We start from the raw sequence: 21272 nt of genomic DNA, 5'->3' as shown, positions 1-21272 counted from the left end.
AAAGGTAAGTAATAGAACCCACTCCAGACCCCAGGAAAGCAGGAGTAAATCACAGTAACTTTCCGAGAACACACAAGAACACATGATAGAAGGTTTTGCAAGAACCAGTGGAGACTGCAAGACACCAAGGATGGATTCCAGGACCTGAAGACCTGTAGAAGAGAGGACAAAGTCCGAGAAGCACTTGAGAGTCCAGGGAGAACAGGAGCCCCTGCTATCCCATATGAAGGTGCAAAAGAACCCCCGGTGAAGAACAGTCTGTACTGCACCCAAGAAGATAGATGCGGGTTTCTGGTTGGTGCAGAAGATGTCCCACGCAGGATGGATGACTGCAGTCTGGTTTGCATCACTGAATTCGGCTAACAAGCCTTGGCACATGCAAAGCTCGCGGTGAGTCAAAAATGGCGCTGCCCAGGACCAGGAGGGACCTGGTGGCCTCTACCCAGGAGAAGGAGACAGAGGAGGCACTCAGCAACTCAGAGAGCCCTCAGAAGACCAGGCAGTACGCACAAGAGTCCCACAGCATGGGGACAAAGAAGGTGCAAAAGGAGGCCCATGCAGCACTACACAAAGGGATCCCACGCTGCCAGAGAACCACATAGGAGGCTGTGAGTCGCAGGAAGAAGAGCTGGGGGCCAGAGCTGCACGGTGCATAAAGAACTTCATGGAAGGATGCCAACAAGCCTTGGAAACTGCAAAACACGCTTTGCATGGGGGTACTGTCCTGCGTGGGGAGGCAAGCTCTTAGCTTCAACAAAGCTGGACAGCTGGACTTCAGGACCAACAGAACCACTTCAGTCTACCACTCGTGTTGCTGGATCCACACACTTCTTCAGGAGAGGGAACCCAAGCCACCATTTGTTGCTGCAGAGCGGTGCCAGTTGAAGCAGGGAAGTGACTCCTTCACTTCAAGGGAGATTCCTTCATTCTTCTGGTGCAGGCTGAAGACAGGCAGTCCTTGGAGGATGCATGACCTAGAAACAGTTGCAGTTGCTGGCAGGAGCTGAAGACACAATGTTGTAGAAGTCGTCTTTGCTTCTTTGTTGCAGTTTGTGGAGTTCCTGGATGGTCCAGATGCAGTTTCATCAGTAGAAGGTGAAGTAAAGGATGAGGAGGACTCCTACTGGAGCCTTGCAATCCGAATCTGAGGAAACACCCAGGAAAGAGACCCTAAAGGGGGATTGGTCAGCTACACAGGTAAGCAACTATCAGGGGAGGGCTCTGACATCACCTGCTGGCACAGGCCACTCAGATGCTCCCAGAGTGCCTTGCCAATTAGGAATCCAAGATGTCAAAACCCAAGGACATTCTGGAGAAGCTCTGAGCACCACCCCTGGGTGGTGATGGACAGGGGAGTGGACACTCCCCTTTCCTTTGCCAGTTTTGAGCCAGAGCCGAGAATGGGGCTCCTGAACCAGTGTAAACTGGATTATGCAAGGAGGGCACCATCTGTGCCCTTCAAAGCATTTCCAGAGGCTCAGGGTGGCTACATCTACCATGCCTGTAATACCTTTTCCAAGGGGAAAGGATGTAACTTCCCTCTCCCAAAGGAAATCCTTTGTTCTGTCTTCCTGGGCTTGAGCTGTTCAAGCAACAGGAGGGTAGAAACCTGTCTGTGAGGTGGCAGCAGCTGGGGCTGTCTGGAAAACCTCAGAAGGCTGTAATGGCAGTACTGGGGGTCCTCTAAGGAGCCCCCAGAGTAGATGCAATCATACTACCAATGCTTGCCCAAGCCTTGGGGTATGATTCCAGCATGTTTGATAGCAAACATGGCCATATTTGGAGTTACCATTGTGAATCTGTACATAGGTAGTGACCTATGTATAGTGCACACATAAAATGGCGTCCCCACACTCACAACGTCCGGGAAAATGGTCCTGGATGACATGGGGGCACCTCTGGTAGTACAGTGGTGCCCTCACACACAGATAGTCTGCACCCAGCCTTCAGGGTTGGAAGGCCTGGTATATGGGTGACTTATAAGTGACCTGGTGCAGTGTCATATACTGAACTATTTGGTATAAGATTTTCTTATGAAAAGCACCAAATGACAAAGTGGTAAAGCAGTTACAAGTACTTACCCCACCGCTGCACCACCAATGTAGGAGGCTGGCCTGACTTATAGTGGGTACCTTGTGGTACTTACACCCTGTGCCAGGTCCAATTATCCCTTATTAGTAGAATAGAGGTGTTTCTAGCAGTTTAGGCTGATAGAAGGTAGCTATGGCAAAGCAGCTTAGGCTGACCTAGGAGACATGCAAAGCTCCTACTACATCACTTATATCATATAGCACAATATCATAAGAAAAGATCTCAGAGCATACCCTCACTCACGAGGTAAGTAATATACACAAGTTATATGTACACAAACCCAAAACAGGTAAGTAACAGTAAGAAAAGAAGTGCAAACAATGTAGAATCACAATAGGATGCAATAGGCAAACATAGGTCTAGGGGCAACACAAACCATATACTCCAAAAGTGGAATGCGAATCACGAATGGACCCCAGACCTCTGGGAGATTGTAGAGGGTCGCTGGGACTGTAAGAAAACAGTAAGGGTGTCCAAAATACCCCACCCCAAGACCCTGAAAAGTAGGAGTAAAGTTACCCTACTACCCCAGAAAGGCACAATAGTCGTGATAGGGGATTCTGCAAGACCATTTTTCAGACCAAGACTTGCCACTGAAGCCTCATTTTGGTTACCTGCTAGGATCTGCTTGTCTATAGGGAGTTGACATGGAGCCACAGTTGCATAGCCACAGTAACTTTACCCTAGTCTGGACTATGTCCCATACTGAGAGGTACATTTGACATAGTCTCTGCAGGCTCAGCATACAGAACCTATATGACACTCACATTTCCATCACTTACAAGCATGGCAATACATTTTGTGACCATCAACAATGTGGATTATGGCTTGTGTAGCACTCTCAAGGGCACAGAAAAAAAAATTGATATGCTTTTCAGAGAACAGTTTGGCAAGGTCAGATGTGGGCTGAATGATCTGTGGCACTATACACATTGCTTACAAGATCCTCAAATGACTCAAACAGTATACATACTTAGCTCATGCATTCATGCACATATATGTCCTTTGACATTTACAACCATCCTTATCAAAGATGTGCCATCGCATGGCTGTAAAGTCTTCTTGCCTAGATATATGAATGCAGCACAGGGATGAACTAGGCCTTAACACACAACACAATGTTAATGTGCAGTACATAACGTATTTTGATCCACTACCTGCACCATGTACATTACATTTATGCGGCACAAAATGTGACAACAGGCACACAAACAAATCTAACTGCCACACAGAGGCACATTGTAGCCTGTGAGGAGGGAAAGGATGGTATTGAACACAGTCAAATATGAGGTTCTTACCTGCTCCACTGGTGAGCCATCGAGCTAACCATATAGGGGAATGACCTCTTCTACAAGCTTCTCCAGTTCCTCTGGAGAGAAGGCAGGGGCTCTTTCACCTGCTTGGCATGACATGATTGCTCCCAGTGGAGGTACACAGCAGTTGAAGATGTAGAGATGTTGATGGCAGTAGTGTCAGGAGTCAAGTGAGTGAATTTTCAAAATGAAGCGTACATATTCGCCACGTATGCCGTAATCACTGCTGACAGTCATAGCTGTTGGCCCACGATTGTCACAGGCAATAATGTTAGACTATGGCTGTTTCTGCCACAGTTGGAAGTGGCAACCGCGCGGTCAGCTTCTGCCTGTGGCCTTGGGCAGTTCCTAATGCCCAGTGAAGTAGGTCAGGCATCCACCATTTTGGCAGATGAAAATACAGTATTAGGCCCTGTTAAATGCATCACAACACCATTATATCTGACGGATCATTACAAACATTCTAAATCAATCTTGTTGTTAAGGTTCTACACCAGTGTAGTATGTTGTTGGACACAGACAGCATATTACAGAGGTGCACTGCCCACCGTCGCTGATGGTATTTTTGGCAGTCGGAAAAGGCAGTTACATTTCAAGGGGCATTTGAGGATCAGATACTTCAGTATTGCCCAAATCCATGTTGTGGACACGTGTTGAGAACCATGGGGGTCACATTTTGCTCTTGTGTAGTTGGCAGCTGTAATGTGTACTGGGTGTAATGGGTTATATGTCGAAACAACAAGTGCTTCAACCACCCATGCCTGAACAACGAGGTTGGAACAACAACCTCGTTGTTATCACTAATGCCTTTACCACGAATGCCTTAACAACGATTTTTCGTTGTAAAGGCATTAGTGATCAGCATGCATGGTTCCAGCACAACCCCAACCCTCTCCCCTAAAACCTAAAGCACCCCAACCCCTCACCCCACCCCTAAAACCTAAACCCCTAACCCCCCTCCCCGCCCAAAACCCTAATCACCCCAAGCTCCCACCCCCAAAAACTAAAAATATCCCAACTCCCCACCCCACCCCTAAAACCTAAACCCTGACCCCCACCCCTAAACCTTACTCACCACGTGCCCCCCACCCCACCCCTAAAACAACAGCCCCAGTCTCAGCCCAACTTACCTCCTCCTTGATCGCATCGACTCCCTTCTCCTGTGCCTTAACCACGCATGTACGTGGTTCACACATGCATGGTTAAGGCCCTAAAACAAGGAAGTCATGGAAAACGAAAGCGCTGTTTTGCTTTTGTTTTCCACGACTTTGTGGTTCATGACTCGTTGTTCGGGATGCTTCCCGGTGTAATGTATTGCCAGTTAGAAATGCTTTGCCACATAATTTTGTTGCTATAAATCATATATGTTGGTGTTGAGACAGTGACTAATGATCCAACTCATGTATTTCCATAAATAGGTACCCCGGAAGAGGGAAGAGGAAACAACCCCTAGTGTACTATCCATTGCCAGACCTTCAAACCACGGAAGAATTTCACAACATCAAATAGTACCATCTGAATAGGCAAACAATTGTGGATTTATGTTTTCAGTTGGAGCCAGATCTGATGACTGAAAACACAAATCCAACACGCATACCACCCAATGCTCAACTCATGGCAGTATTACACTTCCTCGCCACAGAGTCCTTCCAATATACAGTGACCATAGCTGGTGGTATGCCCCAACCTATGTTTAGTGTTGTGCTAAGAGATGTGCTATCAGCAATGATGAAACACATTTAAATCTATATCAGGTTCCCCAGACATGAGGATTTAGCCAATGTGAAGGCTGACTTCTATGGTGTTGCTCACCTCCCACAAGTGGTGGGAGCCATTGATGGCACACATGTTGCCTTGGTGTCACCGCAGGCCAGTGAACAAGTCTATCCCAACAGAAAACACTTCAATTCTATCAACGTGCGTGCTGTCTGCTTTTCAGATCTCAACATTTCAAACATCTGTGCCTGGTTCTTAGGTTCAGCCCATTATTCCTTTGTAATGCGGAACAGCACCATACCCCAGCTGATATCACAACTGCAACCAGAGAAGCCCTGGCTGGTTGGTAAGTCCCATCTATCCTGATTTTGTGGGTACAAAGGCAAGTGCTACATTCATGAAGTGAGTGACTCATTGTTGCACTTATGTCTCATTTATAAACTAGAAACTCAGCATATCCAAACCGTCTTTGGTTATTGATGCTGCTGAGGAATCCAACTACGTCAGGGGAAGTCTGCCTCAATGAGGCCCATGGAAGAACACAGCGGGCAGTAGAATGGGCTTTGGTGCTCCTGAAGGCCAGATTTTACTGTCTGGACAGGACTGGAGAAGCCCTCCTCTACTTACCCAGGAAAGTGTGTCAGATCACTGTGGCATGCTGCACGCTCCATAACATCGCCCTGCGGAGGAATACTCCTTACATCCCAGAAGAGTGGAAGCCTGCAGTGTCACCGGGTGACAATCCTCAAATGCTAAGTGGTGAATTGGAAGGAGCTGACTTGCAACAAGATCTCATCGACAGTTTCTTCTCATGAGTGTTTGTCATGAGATGTCATGACTTTAACTGTACTATGAACTGTAGTTCTGATAATAAGAGGAGGTAATTCTTGGAAATAATTAAGGAGCTGATGTTCAGGGAAAATCAGCCAAAGTGTGTTTGATGAGGTAGCTTCAGACACAGCTATATCTTGATGATCCATGTTTTGTTTGTGTCAGATTTATTGTAATGGCCTTTGTTCTCCAGATTCTTGATATGTGACTTGTGTCAAAGGAATGGTTTCATACCTATACTCCCTGTTTGGTTCTTTGTTTAGGTATCTTCTCCATGACATCTTCATGTGGGCATTTTAGAGTTGTGACATTGGCAGGCATGCTGTTCGGTCATATGAAGTGGACATGGATTGTTTCTGGGAATGTAGATCACAGATTTTGGGTGTAAAAGACCTGTGCCATGACAGCTTGCACAGTGATAGGATGGAAGTGCAGAAAACTCCATTGGACTTGTTCCTTGTCATGTGGTGGCCCTGATGCATCATGTGTGTAATCATGTGGTCAGAATATATGTAAAGCTAGTCCGAATTCATATTAGTTTCCCTTCACATTGGCTAGACACTCTTTTTGTTTGCACTTGTAGCTGTTGATGTGTTTCATCATTGTTGGCTAAAGTGCCTACGGCACATCACTGACATTTGTTTGTGTGATACCACCAGATGGAGAAGCACTGGATTGTAATTACCCTGTGATCATAAACTGGTGTCACCTGTCTGAGTCTTGTGTTATATAATGTCGGATTACTTTTGTGGGGTAGGCGATATAGCTCCAGCTAATGACATCAATCACTTTAATGTTTGCCTATTCTACAGGACAATGTCTGATAAATCTATTCCTTCCATCATCTGGAGGTTTGTGTAGGAGGCTGGCCTGGCTTATAGTGGGTACCTGATGGTACTTATACCTTGTGCCAGGTCCAGTTATCCCTTATTAGTAGATTAGTAGTGTTCTAGCAGCTTAGGCTGGTAGAGGTAGCTATTGCAGAGCAGCTTAGGCTGAACTAGGAGAAATGCAAAGCTCCTACTATACCACTTATATCATATATCACTATATCATAAGAATCACAATACTCAGAGTTACTAAAAATAAAGGTACTTTATTTTAGTGACAATGTGTTAGAAATATCTCAGAGGATATACTCCCTTAGGAGGTAAGTAAAATACACAAAATATACACACAAACCAAAATCAGGTAAGTAAACAATTAGAAAAGTAGTGCAAACACTGTAGAATACAATAGGATGCAATAGGCCTAGGGGCAACACAAACCATATACTAAGAAAGTGGAATGCGAACCACTTAGGGACCCACGGCCTAGTGTAGTGTGTAGAGGGTTGCTGGGAGTGTTAGAAAACACTAAGGGTGTCCAAGATACCCCACCCTAAGACCCTGAAAATTAGGAGTACAATGACCCTACTTCCCCAGGAACACACTAAAGTTGTGATAGGAGATTCTGCAAAGACAACAACTGACTGCAAAGCACTGAAGACGGATTCCTGGACCTGAGGACCTGCAAAGGAAGGGGACCAAGTCCAAGAGTCACAAAAGTGTCCAGGGGAGACAGGAGCCCACTAAACCTCGGATGAAGGTGCAAAAGGACTGCCTCTCGGTGGAAGAAGCTGAAGATTCTGCAACAACGGAAGATGCCAGGAACTTCTCCTTTGTACAGAAGATGTCCCAGAGTTGTTTCCACGCAGAAAGACTGAAAACAAGCCTTGCTAGCTGCAAAGGTTGCGGTTGAAGAAAATGGGTGCTGCCCTGGCCCAGGAAGGACCAGGAGGTCGCCCCTTGGAGGAGGAGACAGAGGGGGCATTCAGCAGCACAGACAGCCCACGCAGTAGCAGGGAGCACCCGCAGAAGCACTTGAACAGGCGTTCAAGAAATCTGAGCATGGTGGTCATCTCAACACTACGAAGGAGGATCCCACGAAGCCGGTGGTGAACTCAGTGAGTTGAGCAATGCAGGATGGAGTGCTGGGGACCTGGGCTATGCTGTGCACGAAGGATTCCATGCAAAAGTGCACAGAAGCCCTAGCAGCTGCAGTTCACGCAGTACACAGGATTACTGTCTGGCGTGAGGAGGCATGGGCTTACATCCACCAAACCAGAAGAGCCACTGGACTGTCGGGGTCACTTGGATCCAGCTCCTGTGTTCAAAGGACCACGCTCATCGAGATGAGAGGGGACCCAGAGGACTGGTGATCCAGAGTTTTGGTGCCTGCGTTAGCAGGGGTAAGATCCCGTTGACCCATGGGACATTTCTTCTGGGCTTCCAGTGCGGGGTGAAGGCAGACAGCCCTCAGAGCATGCACCACCAGGAAACAGTCGAGAAAGCCAGCAGGATTGGGCGCTACAATGTTGCTAGTAGTCTTCTTGCTACTTTGTAGCGGTTTTGCAGGCGTCCTGGAGCAGTCAGCAGTTGATCCTTGGCAGAAGTCGAAGAGGGAGATGCAGAGGAACTCCGGTGAGCTCTTTCATTCGTTATCTAATGAGAAACTCACAGGAGCGACCCTAAATAGTCCTCAGAGGATGATTGGCCACCTAACCAGGTAAGCACCTATCAGGAGGGATCTCTGACGTCACCTGCTGGCACTGGCCACTCAGAGGCCTCCATTGTGCGCTCACACCTCTGCATTCAGGATGGCAGAGGTCTGGGACACACTGGAGGAGCTCTGGGCACCACCCCTGGGGTGGTGATGGACAGGGGAGTGGTCACTCCCCTTTCCTTTGTCCAGTTTTTTGCCAGAGCAGGGGATGGAGGATCCCTGAACTGGTGTAGACTGGTTTATGCAAAGAGGACACCATCTGTGCCCTTCAAAGCATTCCCAGAGGCCAGGAGAGGCTACTCCTCTCAGCCCCTTAACACCTATTTCCAAAGGGAGAGGGTGTAACAACCTCTCTCAGAGGAAATCCTTTGTTCTGCCTTCCTGGGACTGGGCTGCCCAGACCCCAGGAGGGCAGAAGCCTGCCTGTGGGTTGGCAGCAGCGGTAGCTGCAGTGCAAATCCCAGAGAGCTAGTTTGGCAGTACCCAGGGTCCATGCTGGAGCCCCGGTATGCATGGGATTGGCACCCCATACCAGATTTGGCATGGGAGGTCAATTCCATGATCTTAGACATGTTTCGTGGCCATGTTCGGAGTTACTATTGTGAAGCTACACATAGGTATTGACCTTTAGGTAGTGCACACGTGTAATGGTGTCCCCGCACTCACAAAGTCCGGGGAAATTGCCCTGAACTATGTGGGGGCACCCAAAGGCCTGCATTTGCACAGAGAATGTTGGCTGTAGACTGTGATAAGCCACCGGGCCGTCAGGGACCAAAGGGGGTCCCTATTAAAGATTTGGCTCAAAATAAGCATTGGGTGAACAATATTGTGACAGCGGCTCTGGTCCATCCATCGATTACCTCAGATCACCAGCACTGGACATCAGTGTGTCCAACTGAGAACAGCTAGAGGGGACAATTCACACGAACCACAGTTATCAATTACCACCCAAGATCGAAAGGAGGCACCATGGGATCTGCTGTCTGAATCATTCAATCAACACTTAACTCAAATACCGCAACAAAATCAACAAAACCCAGATACACAAAGGCTTAAAGAAATCTACGGATGTAATTTCGGTGAACTTCTTACCAAGCAGTGATGTTACAATCCCGGAACAAACGCTCACTACCTGGCGAACTCAGGAGATTTCCGCACCGATTCTGGATGCTAAAAAGAAATTGAAGCATGGATTACAACCCTGTCAAAACCATCTAAGCTATGCTATCCTTTCCTCCTATTGGCTACCATCATGAAGACTGCAAATCATTTGTGTGCCCATCAGGAACGGTCATGCATTCCAGACACCCGAGTGATTGAACTTAGGATAAGGCAGCACGAGAAGAAGAAAGACAAACTAAAACTTGTCCATGGAGCTCAGCATGTTGGGAGCTCTGGCCCTTCAACCAAGCAGACATCAGATGGTCCTGATGCAGAATGAAGATGGATTGCAGCCACCCTGAATGCACCCAGGAACAACTGACATCATAACTGCAGTATAGTTAATATAGAACAGCGGAAGGCCATAAATATTCTGACTTGGAATATTGCAGGAGCCAAATATATCGTCCGAGATGGTTTTTTAATAGCAACTAAAGGTAGCTATGAACTAATTAAATTGCAAAAAACATGGTGAATGGACCATATGCACCTAGTGCATTACATATTACATCATATCAGTGCCAGGAAATCAAATAAATTTGGTAGACCCAGTGGAGGCCTAGCAATCTACGTCTTGACTTCTCTACGGGCCACAGAGCAATTAACATTATCAATGGATGACCTGCAGGCTGTTAAGTTTAATTTTGGAGATAACCGCCAAACAGAATCCCTTGTCATACTCAGGCCCATATTTATACTTTTTGACGCAAAACTGCGATAACGCAGTTTTGCGTAAAAACAAATTGCGCCGTCTAACGGCATTTTGAAGCGCCATGCGGGCGTCAAATTTATACTTTGACGTACGGCGGCGCAACCAACAGGTGGGAGTCATTATTTCGTGACGCACACAGCGTCCGTCTGTCGTAAAGGAAACCAACGTAAATGCGACGCACATCACTGTGGGTCGATTTACGACAGCGCAATTGTGAAAACGCTGGTTTTTTTCACGCTATTGCGTTACATTTTTGCACGAAAACTGCCCTTTCAGCAGAGGAGAGCCAAAATGGATCCCAGATGCCCCAACAGACCCCAGGAGGATGAGAGCAGACCAGGAACCAGCCAGGAGGATCCATACAGGAACCAGGACATTTTTTTAAAAAAAAGAAAGTGTTGCTTCAGTGAAGAGGAGCAGGAAATCCTGGTGAAAGAGGTGACGGAACACCAGCACCAACTTTTCATCTCCTCAAAATTGCCACTCAGTAGGAGAGAGGCCATCTGGAAACAAATAGTGGACAAGATTAACAGTGTGGCTGAAGAACGCCGCACAGTCACTGAGTGTAAGAAACGCTGGCATGACTGCAAACGTAGGACAAAAGAGAAAATGGGCAGGAACAGGAAGGCAGCAATGCAGACTGGAGGGGGGAGTCCAGCACAACAGGAGGCCCTGGACCACATGGAGGAGATGGTCGCAGCCGTCATCCCGGAGGAGATCGTCACAGGGATTCAAGGACTGGACAGCGCAGACTACCACGACACAACGCACATGCAGGGTAAGTCGCATGGGGAATTCAAATGCAATAATGGGGACTGTAAGCAGGGGGGGGGATACCTACTAGACAATGCATGTAACTTAGCACATATATGAAGTGGCATGGGTAAAGGGGCACGGCAGGGGGGCATGCCCAGTACTGACCGAAGCTGGGGCACGACAAAATACAGCAACAACAACAGTCCCATGGGGACATCCTGTAATTACAACAAGAGAGCCAAGGGAAAGCAGTGACAGGTTGGAAGGCCACTACCTCAAATCCACATCCAGGCACTTGTAGTGCAAAATCTAATCTACATCAACTAGGTCCCTATCTGTAATGCAGTAGCAAAAACAACAACTGCAATGTAACTGCCACAACAGTTGACAATAACACCTCTCATCTCTGTGCAGCTATAGTACCAAATGGCAGGAACCCCCCCCTGGAACATACATACCTAAATTAGGGGGTGAGGATGACATCCGCAACTACTCCTAGAAATAAGACAAAGGTACCAGTACACTCAAATGCCGAATGTCCATACCTGACACATACATAAGCCTAAGTAACCAGCAATAGGAGCCACACAGCACTAACGACACACACATGCTGCATACGTCAGGGTCCCTCACGTGCCTGGCTAACAAGGCTACATCACTAATGTCATACTGCTCAGACAACAACATTGAGGAGGGGACACAGGCAACTGGTCACTGAAACACACCTGCACAGTCTGACAAACAAATAGGACATTCATACGATAAACAGGCAAATCCAGTAAGACACACATGACCCAACATCATCTTCAAACATCAGCAATGTTTACATCCATACCAAATCCTAACATTGACATGCATAGGTAATGCCACGTAACATGTACAGTTCATGCAATGTGAATAAAAAGTGTATGGGGCAGGGCCTGAGAGGCAAGTGTGCTGGCAGGGCAGTCACAACACCCACAGTCAGTCAAAGTGTATTGTGGCAAGTGAAACGTATACATTACGCATTAGCTTCAGGCTTTAGGCCTTTGTGCATCTTACCCTGAATGTACTTATGCTCATTTGCTCACATCTAAGAGCCTCAGAGCACTTTGCACTAAATGATTCTCATTGCCCTTCCTATCAGTTAACGTAGCAAATAGCCAGTCTTAAGGTGTGGTCAATTAGTCAAATCACACTGTTTTGCCTACTTCTGCACTGGAGTTTGCCAGAACATATTCACTCTGTGCCCCAGTCAAGGATACAGTCTGGTATGTTGCTGATAGATGTGGTAGGGGTTAAGGTTTGGCATTCCTGCGTAGGGAAACTTTGTCATCACCATGACATATGACTTTTAAAATCACTTCCTTGTCCCAAGACACGCAAGAGGGAGTTTCCAAACAGAAAATCACAACTAGATGCTGCCTGCCTTGCTGCTGATGCAAAACCAGATCACAGCCCATTCCTCTGATATGAGGGATGATGTCTCCCCTGTGATTCAGACAGGCAAGCTCCAAACTTAACATGCTGTGCTATACATAGAACAAGCAGAGGGAGAGTAGAAACTGTTAGGCACCATGATAGCTGTGTACTAATGTATTACTCTCCTGCGTAATATTTCAATTCTAACAGTGTGTATTGTTTGGGTTATTGGGGCTCACACCTAAATTTCTACAAGTCAGTTGTACAATGAAACTTCATATTAAACAAATACTGTCTTTGTCATTTGTGTATGGGAACATACCGGAAAAGACATACTTGTGTAGGATCTGAGTGACCACGACTTCCCTGAGAAGTTCCAAAGATGTCATGCGCTCGGATGTCTAAACATTCCTTTGATGTGGGAGACCAGAGGCACTGCTAGTTAGTCTGAGCAAAATGAAATATCTGGGTGACAGAGTTATTTACAAGTGGGTCAGACTTAGTCCCCCACACCATTAGCTATCCTGCTGCTTAGAAAGCCAAGAATCACATGTAGGATAATGAGAGCACACCCAACAAAATGTCCCTCCATTACAATAGTTAAACACCGAGGGAGGAGTAGGACAAAAAAAAGCCTATTCCTAAATTATTACAAAGCAACACCTAGAGGCGACCTGGCAGACATGTCTGATAGCTCCATATCATACATGTGACACACAGGTGGGCCATAGGCCTACAACAATGCCCTATGACGGACAGCAGATACCAAGACAAACACAGAGTACAAAGTTAAGGCATCCAAAGGCTTGTATCTTAGTGCAAAATTGTCACAACACAGACACACTAATTGTACCCTGTTTCATTGCAGAGGAACACGGATCTCCTGCCGATCTGCCTGTCCATGAGTTCCCTGATGACATGGATGACGAGACCATCAACCTCCCACCAGAGACCATTCAAATGGTCCTTGAAAGCCTCCAAACCCCACCTTCAGTCACAAGGAGGAGCACAGAAGAAGCAGCCACCACAGGAGAACCACCCGCCACCCCAATTGTAAGACCTGCCAGCTCCAACACAGCTGAGGACTCTGACGACACTGGCACCAGCTTTGAAAGAACAGTCGTTGGGGTCCAGCGGGAGCTGGCCAAGGAGGTGCGGGTGGGGATGCAAACTATGGCAGCCAGCCTTGAGGGGGTGCGTTCGTGCATGTTGTCAACTGCAGATCAGGCAGCTGCAATGCAAGCACGAACATCGCTCTTGGAGGAACTTTTAAAAACACAGAAGGAAATCTGCAGAGCAGTCATCCAGTTGACACAACAACTCCAACTGCAAGCCAGTCAACGTGTGCACGAATGCAACTTAGAACCCCTCAGGGCCGACCTGGCTGCCTACCATCGTGATGTGGCTGCCATTCTGAAAAACCAGCAGGCCCTCCTTGCTGCAGTACTGCCTTTCATTACTCGACAGGGAGCAGCCCCCGGGATGTCTGCCTCCATGTCTTCTAACACTGAGGTGTGTGTTGCCCCTTCACAACCAAAAACCACAAGGACACACCAGGCAACACACACATCAGAAGAAGAAGACATGGAACAGATTACATTCACACGCAAGAGTACCCGGAAGCCCTAGTCCCTGCACCATGGCCTACTCTGACCAAGGTCCTACGTTTTGACACATGCCAGTCTCACTACAACTACACTCAATGACTGTTCGGCAATCCACTGTATGACTTGTCCCAATTGCCAGTGAATGTCTCTCTCCTACTATTTGGCAATTCCTGTTCCTCTGCACTGTCTGTGACATCACCCCAGCATGTCAGGAGCATCATCCACACCCCGTCTGTAGGATCACCATGTAAGAATGCACCAGAACGGACTCAGCTAACATTGTGAAAGGACATTTTGCACTACACCACCTATAAATAAATATCACTTGCACACCTATTGTGTCTCTGTGTTATTTCACACTTCAAATGTGCAGTACATAACTCCAAAGTGGCTGTGTGGCAACCATGTAGATTCTCTATACTACTGTCCTGATTTCATGTATACTGAAACATCTGTGCATCGGCCAGGATTGCATCATAGCCTTACTATACTGAGGAAAATAACTGATGAAGGGACTAAGCACACACAATCATGCTGTGTTGGACAGAATGATGCACCATCTATAGCTATTCTAGACAACTAATGGTGGCTGAGAAATGTAGGCACCATGCAATACTAAAATTAGAATTAATGCTGTAAAATGTAAGGAATCATAAACAAATTACACTGCATCAATCACCCTTACGGCGTATACTTCCATGAAGGAAATTCATGCTGAATCAGTACACACATGATGTAGGTCAGCAATGACAGCAACAAGACAAGAGTGTGAACAAATCCTCATCTACAAAGATCTCCCTGAACTTCACACTGCTGTCCGACCTATCTAGTTACCTACAATAACAAGTCTGGAAGCACTCTTTGTGAAGTAGGATACATGCCAACCCAAAACCTTGATGATCAATGCACACTACCAATGGTGGGTCTCCCACATGGTGGATACTTACCAAGTTAGCACACGGGTAGCTGGCATGTTAAACCTCAATAGCCTGGGGATCGCGAGCATAGGACACAAATGTCATACTAAAACATTCTGCTACACTGATGTCAAGGCCAGGATAATGTAGCACCTAACGCATCATGTAAAGGGTTAACTAAATTTTTATTTCAAAGAAGTAATAAAAGAGGCAACTAAGGGAAAGGTAAACCTACACTAATCTAACCTGACTACTACTAACCCACAACTGTCCCTAACTAACCTAAGCTAAACTTACTCTACACATGTAACGAAACGATCTAAACACCAACCCCCCACCCATCATTATGAGACAAGACACATGCAGGACAACACTTACTAACCTACACACATACTATACTATCCTATACAAACATATATTTTTTGGGGTTTTTTAATTTTTTTGTTTTTGTTTTTATTTAAACAGGAATCCCAACATTGCCCCCCACCCACCCACCCACACAAAAATAGAAGATAGAAAGAATAAGGACCCCCCACCCTCTTACCTAACACTAACTAAGCTAATTACCTACACTTATCCTATAACTAACCCCCCAAACCCAACTAACAGTATAAAATAGGAAAGAGGTGAGAGGGGAGGGGTAAAAGTTCAGGAGGGCAAACGTACTACAGCTTTGCCCTCTGTAGTGTGCGCCTGATGGAGCGCACCTTCTTTTTGACCTCATTCATGTCCCCCCGCAGGTTGTCCACCTTTCTAATCAACTTGTCCAATTTCCGGGACAATGCCTGGAAGGCCGCTGGGTCGATAGGAGGGTCAGTGCTGGTTTGCGTGCCGGTGGAGGTGGATGTTGTGGCAGGAGTTGTGTGGCCACGGGACAGTCCTGCTCCCACCACACGGCTGGGTCCAGGTCTGGAGGAAGATGCTTGGTCCGTTGCTGGGTCCACTTGGGCAGACCTGGTGGATGTGGTGTCGGTGGTTGTTGGTGGCACCGTTGGGGGAGCCTGTGGTGTGGCCCACCACGCCCCGGAGGCCCGATCTGAATGGTACTTGCGGGCCATCCTCCGATACCCACACTGCAAAATGGTTGCGATCAGCGGCACTCAGGTTTGCAGCTGTGAAGAGAAAAGGCAAATATTTAGCTTTGGATTTTCAGTGGGTGGAATACCACAATGGGTCATTTGTCCATTACTAGAAATGTATTGGTTGCAGCAATTGTTACAACATAGTTCACGGAAAGGCTCAGAGGAAGTACATGTGAAGCATGCATACATAAGGGCATATCACACCTAGCATAACCATGTCTCTTAATGATGTATGACATCACCCTAAACTACTCATCCAAATCATACCTAAGGCATTTGACATTATGGCACCACCTCTTCCGCATACTGACTTCACTACATATGTCATTCTATGTGATAACAATCACACTCCTCACTCAATGGCATTTGGAATTAGTTGTGTGCTAAGATTGAACCCCTGGCCCAGAATCATATGTCCACACTAGGGGCCAGATGTAGGAATTTGGAAAATGCAACTAGCAATTTGCAATGCAGAACGGTGTCTCTGACACCGCCTGCGAGTCGCTATGGGGTCCCTAAGACCCACCTCATGAACATCAATGATGTGCGTTCCAAGTTGCGCCACCTTAGCGACTATGGGCACTCACGGGGATGGAGGCCTGCTGGGAACAGCAGACCTCCATGGACGTGACTGCTTTTAAATAAAGCAGGTTATTTTTCCCCAAGTGTAGGCCGTTTACCTGAAAGGAAAATGAGCTGCAATTAGTTAAAAATCACAACAAATTCAATCTTGGATCATTTCACGGTAATTAGTGGTCCCTTAGACCACTGGCTGTTTTGTGCAGGATTATTTTGGTCCACTCACAAAGGTGAAGGGTTACAATGGGGACCCCTTCCAGTTAGCAAGTGGGTTACCATCCACTTCAAGTGGATGATAACAGCGACTCACTTTGCAACCACGTACTCGCTTGCAAATGGGATTGCCTACCACTGTGAGTTGCAAGTAGGTCTGGTAAACCCCTTAATATTTAGCAATTTGAGAAGCATTTTGCTAATATGTTCATGACCACCAATAACAATTTGGAATCGGAAACAGACGTTTGCCACTCACAAACAGAAATTTATGCCATTTGCAATGTGTAGACATTTTGCTACATGTGGCCCTAGGTACTCACTCAAGTCACAAAAGGTGTCAAGTACGTGTAACATACTGGTTGCTACAGTCCTAGGTACCCTGTTTCACAGCAACATCCCAGTCTTTGTGGGTTGTGGGAAGAACAACCAACAATCCCATGTTCAACGCACACCCAGGAGTGTTTTGAAAGTTCCACAAGTATGTGCCTTCACACACAACACCTATGAAGGGCTAGCAACACGTTGTAGTCAGCCAAACATTGTCACATCCCAGGTCCACACATGTCAAAATGATATGACTTAGGCCAACATGACATACTATCAGTGAGGCATGTTTTACAAAACACACAGAGGAGGTAGAACACCCATTCTGATGATTCCACAGAACACCTACGCCATTGCACTCAAGTCACACACACTTCTAGTTCACCTTGTGGAAGTACATGCCCCCGGAAGATCCGACCTACAGTGTACACAGTCCATCCTCAACTAGGAAGAAGCACTTGTCATCAAAGCCATGTGCCTAAGCTATCTGGGAGACTGTCAGTCTGATATGCAGACTCAGTTCATGGCAAGTCCCTGACCAAGTCTAACATTGACCAGTGTATTCCAAATGAGTCATACCATTCCCCATTGCTGCACAACTGGAATGACCTACAGCCCCTCAAACTGAGAGATGGCTAGGTATTGCTTTACAGAAACAGAAGTCCTATTTGATATCACACTAAAACAACAATGCCAATGAACAGCGAGCGCATCAAATCATGAATTCTCTTGAACACACAGTAATCCATCATGCTTCTTTACCAAACAATGAAAATGGCACTCAGGCGACACTCACTGTAGGTATCGGGTTCGTCAAAATGTGCCACCTCTCCCACGGTGTACGGGGCTGGTCCACCTGTAAAGCATGAAAGGAAGAATATACTCAGACTGGGTGAACTGACAATTAATTTAAGTTACAATGAGACTGTGTGAATATGACATGGTAATGATAGACTTTCAGACATGCTCATACTGCATGGATGACTTTGTATTCAACATTATCATTGGATGAGTCTCCTGCTACAGTGACACACCCTACTACACACATGCAGTGGCCAGGACAGTCATGTGTTGGCCAAGTTAATCCTCCATTAGTATGCCCCACCAATAATGTTATCCATACATCTCAGCATGTGCATCCCAGAGAGACATTCCAAAACTGGTTCCATGAGGACTGCATGACCCCTCACAATCAAACAGGCTAGGTGGACATGTTCAACACAGAGCAACCACACACACATGTGACATATGTGTGGACAACATAACTAACTTCATGTGACGTGAAGCCAACACACATGTATAGCATCATCATGGGTATCTAATTTTCTGTCTAGCTATGGCGTCTACATATGTAGGTATGTTGTTTCAACATGACTTACTCACTGGCCATTATGACCAGTAGAGTACAAATAGAGCCGTTCACGTGTTGCTTTTCTGACACAAATGCAACACTACATTACATACAGCTACAGGCCTCTGGTATGTGTTGCAAAAATGAGCCATCGGACTGGTAGCATTGGTCTTCATACACATTCTGCAACAAATACACATTAGGGCACATATGTATACCTTTGTAGCGCATCATTTGCATCATTTAGTTACGCAGAGAGGGGGCTACTTAGCAAAATACAGTTAGAAGTTGCAATTTTCTGCTGTTCTTGCGTGAAAATGTTTTTCAAAAATGGGGATATATGTGTATAACCATGGGCCTAGGTTTACCTAGCATTACACACAGTCTGCTACTTATTTAGCAGATTGGGTAACAATCATCACATGTTCCCACACAGATTTCTAATTTTCCCATGTAATTGATTAGTACTCACCAACATGGCCACCAATCCGGAGTCCCAGGTGGTCCAGCAGGTCCTGTTCCCTGGTGATCAGATCTGCCCAGCGGTGCTTGAGTTGATGGACATTTCGCATGCTCCCGTAGACCCGGACCAGGTGATGGCGCACCTTCTCCCACCGGATTTTCCTAGCCTCCGTGTGATACCCCTGTATCACACGGCCCCCAGCCTCCAGCATCAGTGGGAGGAAATGGCTAACTAGCCATATGAATACCCCCAATTCATCTTCACCCATCCTGGACAGGCGAGGCCTACCTGACATATTTAGAGCTCGAAAAATGGACAAATGAAATATGAAAGTAAAAGTGGGAAATGGGGAAAGGTAGAGGTGTGAAAGAAAAAGAAAAAGTAGAAAAATAGCCCAACTAACCCCCCAAACTATGCTACCCACAACAGACTCCCACAGACAATACAAACTATCACAGGACAAAACAAGACTAAACAGACAGAGACAATGTTATACAACAAGAATAGATTGACAAAAAGACAAAATACAAGGGACACAGGACACAAAAGCAGTAAAACACAGGACAACACCTTTCACACAACCACACAGTCTAGATAAATCTGAGACTGCAAAGTGAAAGTGAAAGTTAACTCCCAGTACAGATTTGGTAAACAGGATATCCTATTACATCACTTCCTGCATAAAATGGCCGCCGTTTTTATTTTCCCGTTATGCGTCATATTTTCACGCATACACAATTGTGCGTCATTTTTTTGGGACGCATTACATTGCACATGATGCGGAGTCAAAAAATATGATATGAATATGAATATTTTTTATTGTACATGAGATGACCAACATATTGTCCATGTAGCGTCAATTTTACCACGCATACATCATGGGCGTCATTTCTTTTTCCACGTACAGTAGTGCACATGATGCGGAGTCAAAAAATATGATATGAATTTTTATATTTTTTATTGTACATGAGATGACCAACATATTGTCCATGTAGCGTCAATTTTACCACGCATACATCATGGGCGTCATTTTTTTTCCACGTACAGTAGTGCACATGATGCAGAGTCCAAAAAATTGATGATGTAAATTATACTTTGAAGGCGAAATATTAAGACACTTTTGGATACATTCGTATTTGACTCTGCATTGTGTGCACTCATGTACGTGAACAAATTATGACGCCCATGCTGTATGCGTAGAATATGGAGCAAATATTTCCTTATGTCTTCATGTTTTTACCTTTGGAAAGGTGATTTGTCATGGTCAAACGGTGCGATGTGATACACATTTGTGTTTGGATATGACACATGTCCGTTGTTTTATGTATAGAAGGCATTCACACTGTAATGTTTTGGAGACGTTAACTAATGTATTGACCATATTTGTCAACATATTTGGGTTAATTGCTGATGGCTATTTTGAAATGATGGATGGGACACCATGATGTATTCCTTCTCCAAAATGTGTCCACAATTAGGATGGTGATGCTTTTATCTGTAGTCCTAACAGGGAGTGGAAGAGTCACTTACAGTTTTTATGGGGCTAACCATGTCCCATTATGATTTTGTGTTTCAGATTTGTGTTGGACTTATGACATGTAGGGCACACATGTGCCTTATGCATGTGTTTAGTTCACAAGTACATGATTCTTGTATGTTTTGGGGGCGTTAGAGGTGGACTTAGGCCCCCAGCACCCTAGGATTTGACCATCCAGAATAGCTACTGTATCCATGGAGTATATTTATTATATCATGGCAAACCTGCAGCAGCAGGCTAATGTAAGGCCATATGGTATGAATGACTGTTGACCATTCATTCATCTCATTAGCCCATTTGACGTTTGCAGTAATGATGAATTGGAGCAAACTTGCATACCATTTTCAAATGACTATGGGGGTGATTCTGACTGCGGCGGACGGCGGTCGCCGCCCGCCAAGCGGTTCCCGCGGCGGTCATTCTGGCTTTCCCACTGGGCTGGCGGGCGACCGCCGAAAGTCCGCCCGCCAGCCCAGCGGGAAACACCCTTCCCACGAGGAAGCCGGCTCAGAATGGAGCCGGCGGAGTGGGAAGGTGCGACGGGTGCAGTTGCACCCGTCGCGAATTTCAGTGTCTGCAAAGCAGACACTGAAATTCTTTGTGGGGCCCTCTTACGGGGGCCCCTGCAGTGCCCATGCCATTAGCATGGGCACTGCAGGGGCCCCCAGGGG

Source organism: Pleurodeles waltl, chromosome 3_1 (genome assembly GCF_031143425.1).
Source record: "Pleurodeles waltl isolate 20211129_DDA chromosome 3_1, aPleWal1.hap1.20221129, whole genome shotgun sequence".
NCBI lineage: Eukaryota > Metazoa > Chordata > Amphibia > Caudata > Salamandridae > Pleurodeles > Pleurodeles waltl.
This window is presented reverse-complemented; position numbering follows the sequence as displayed.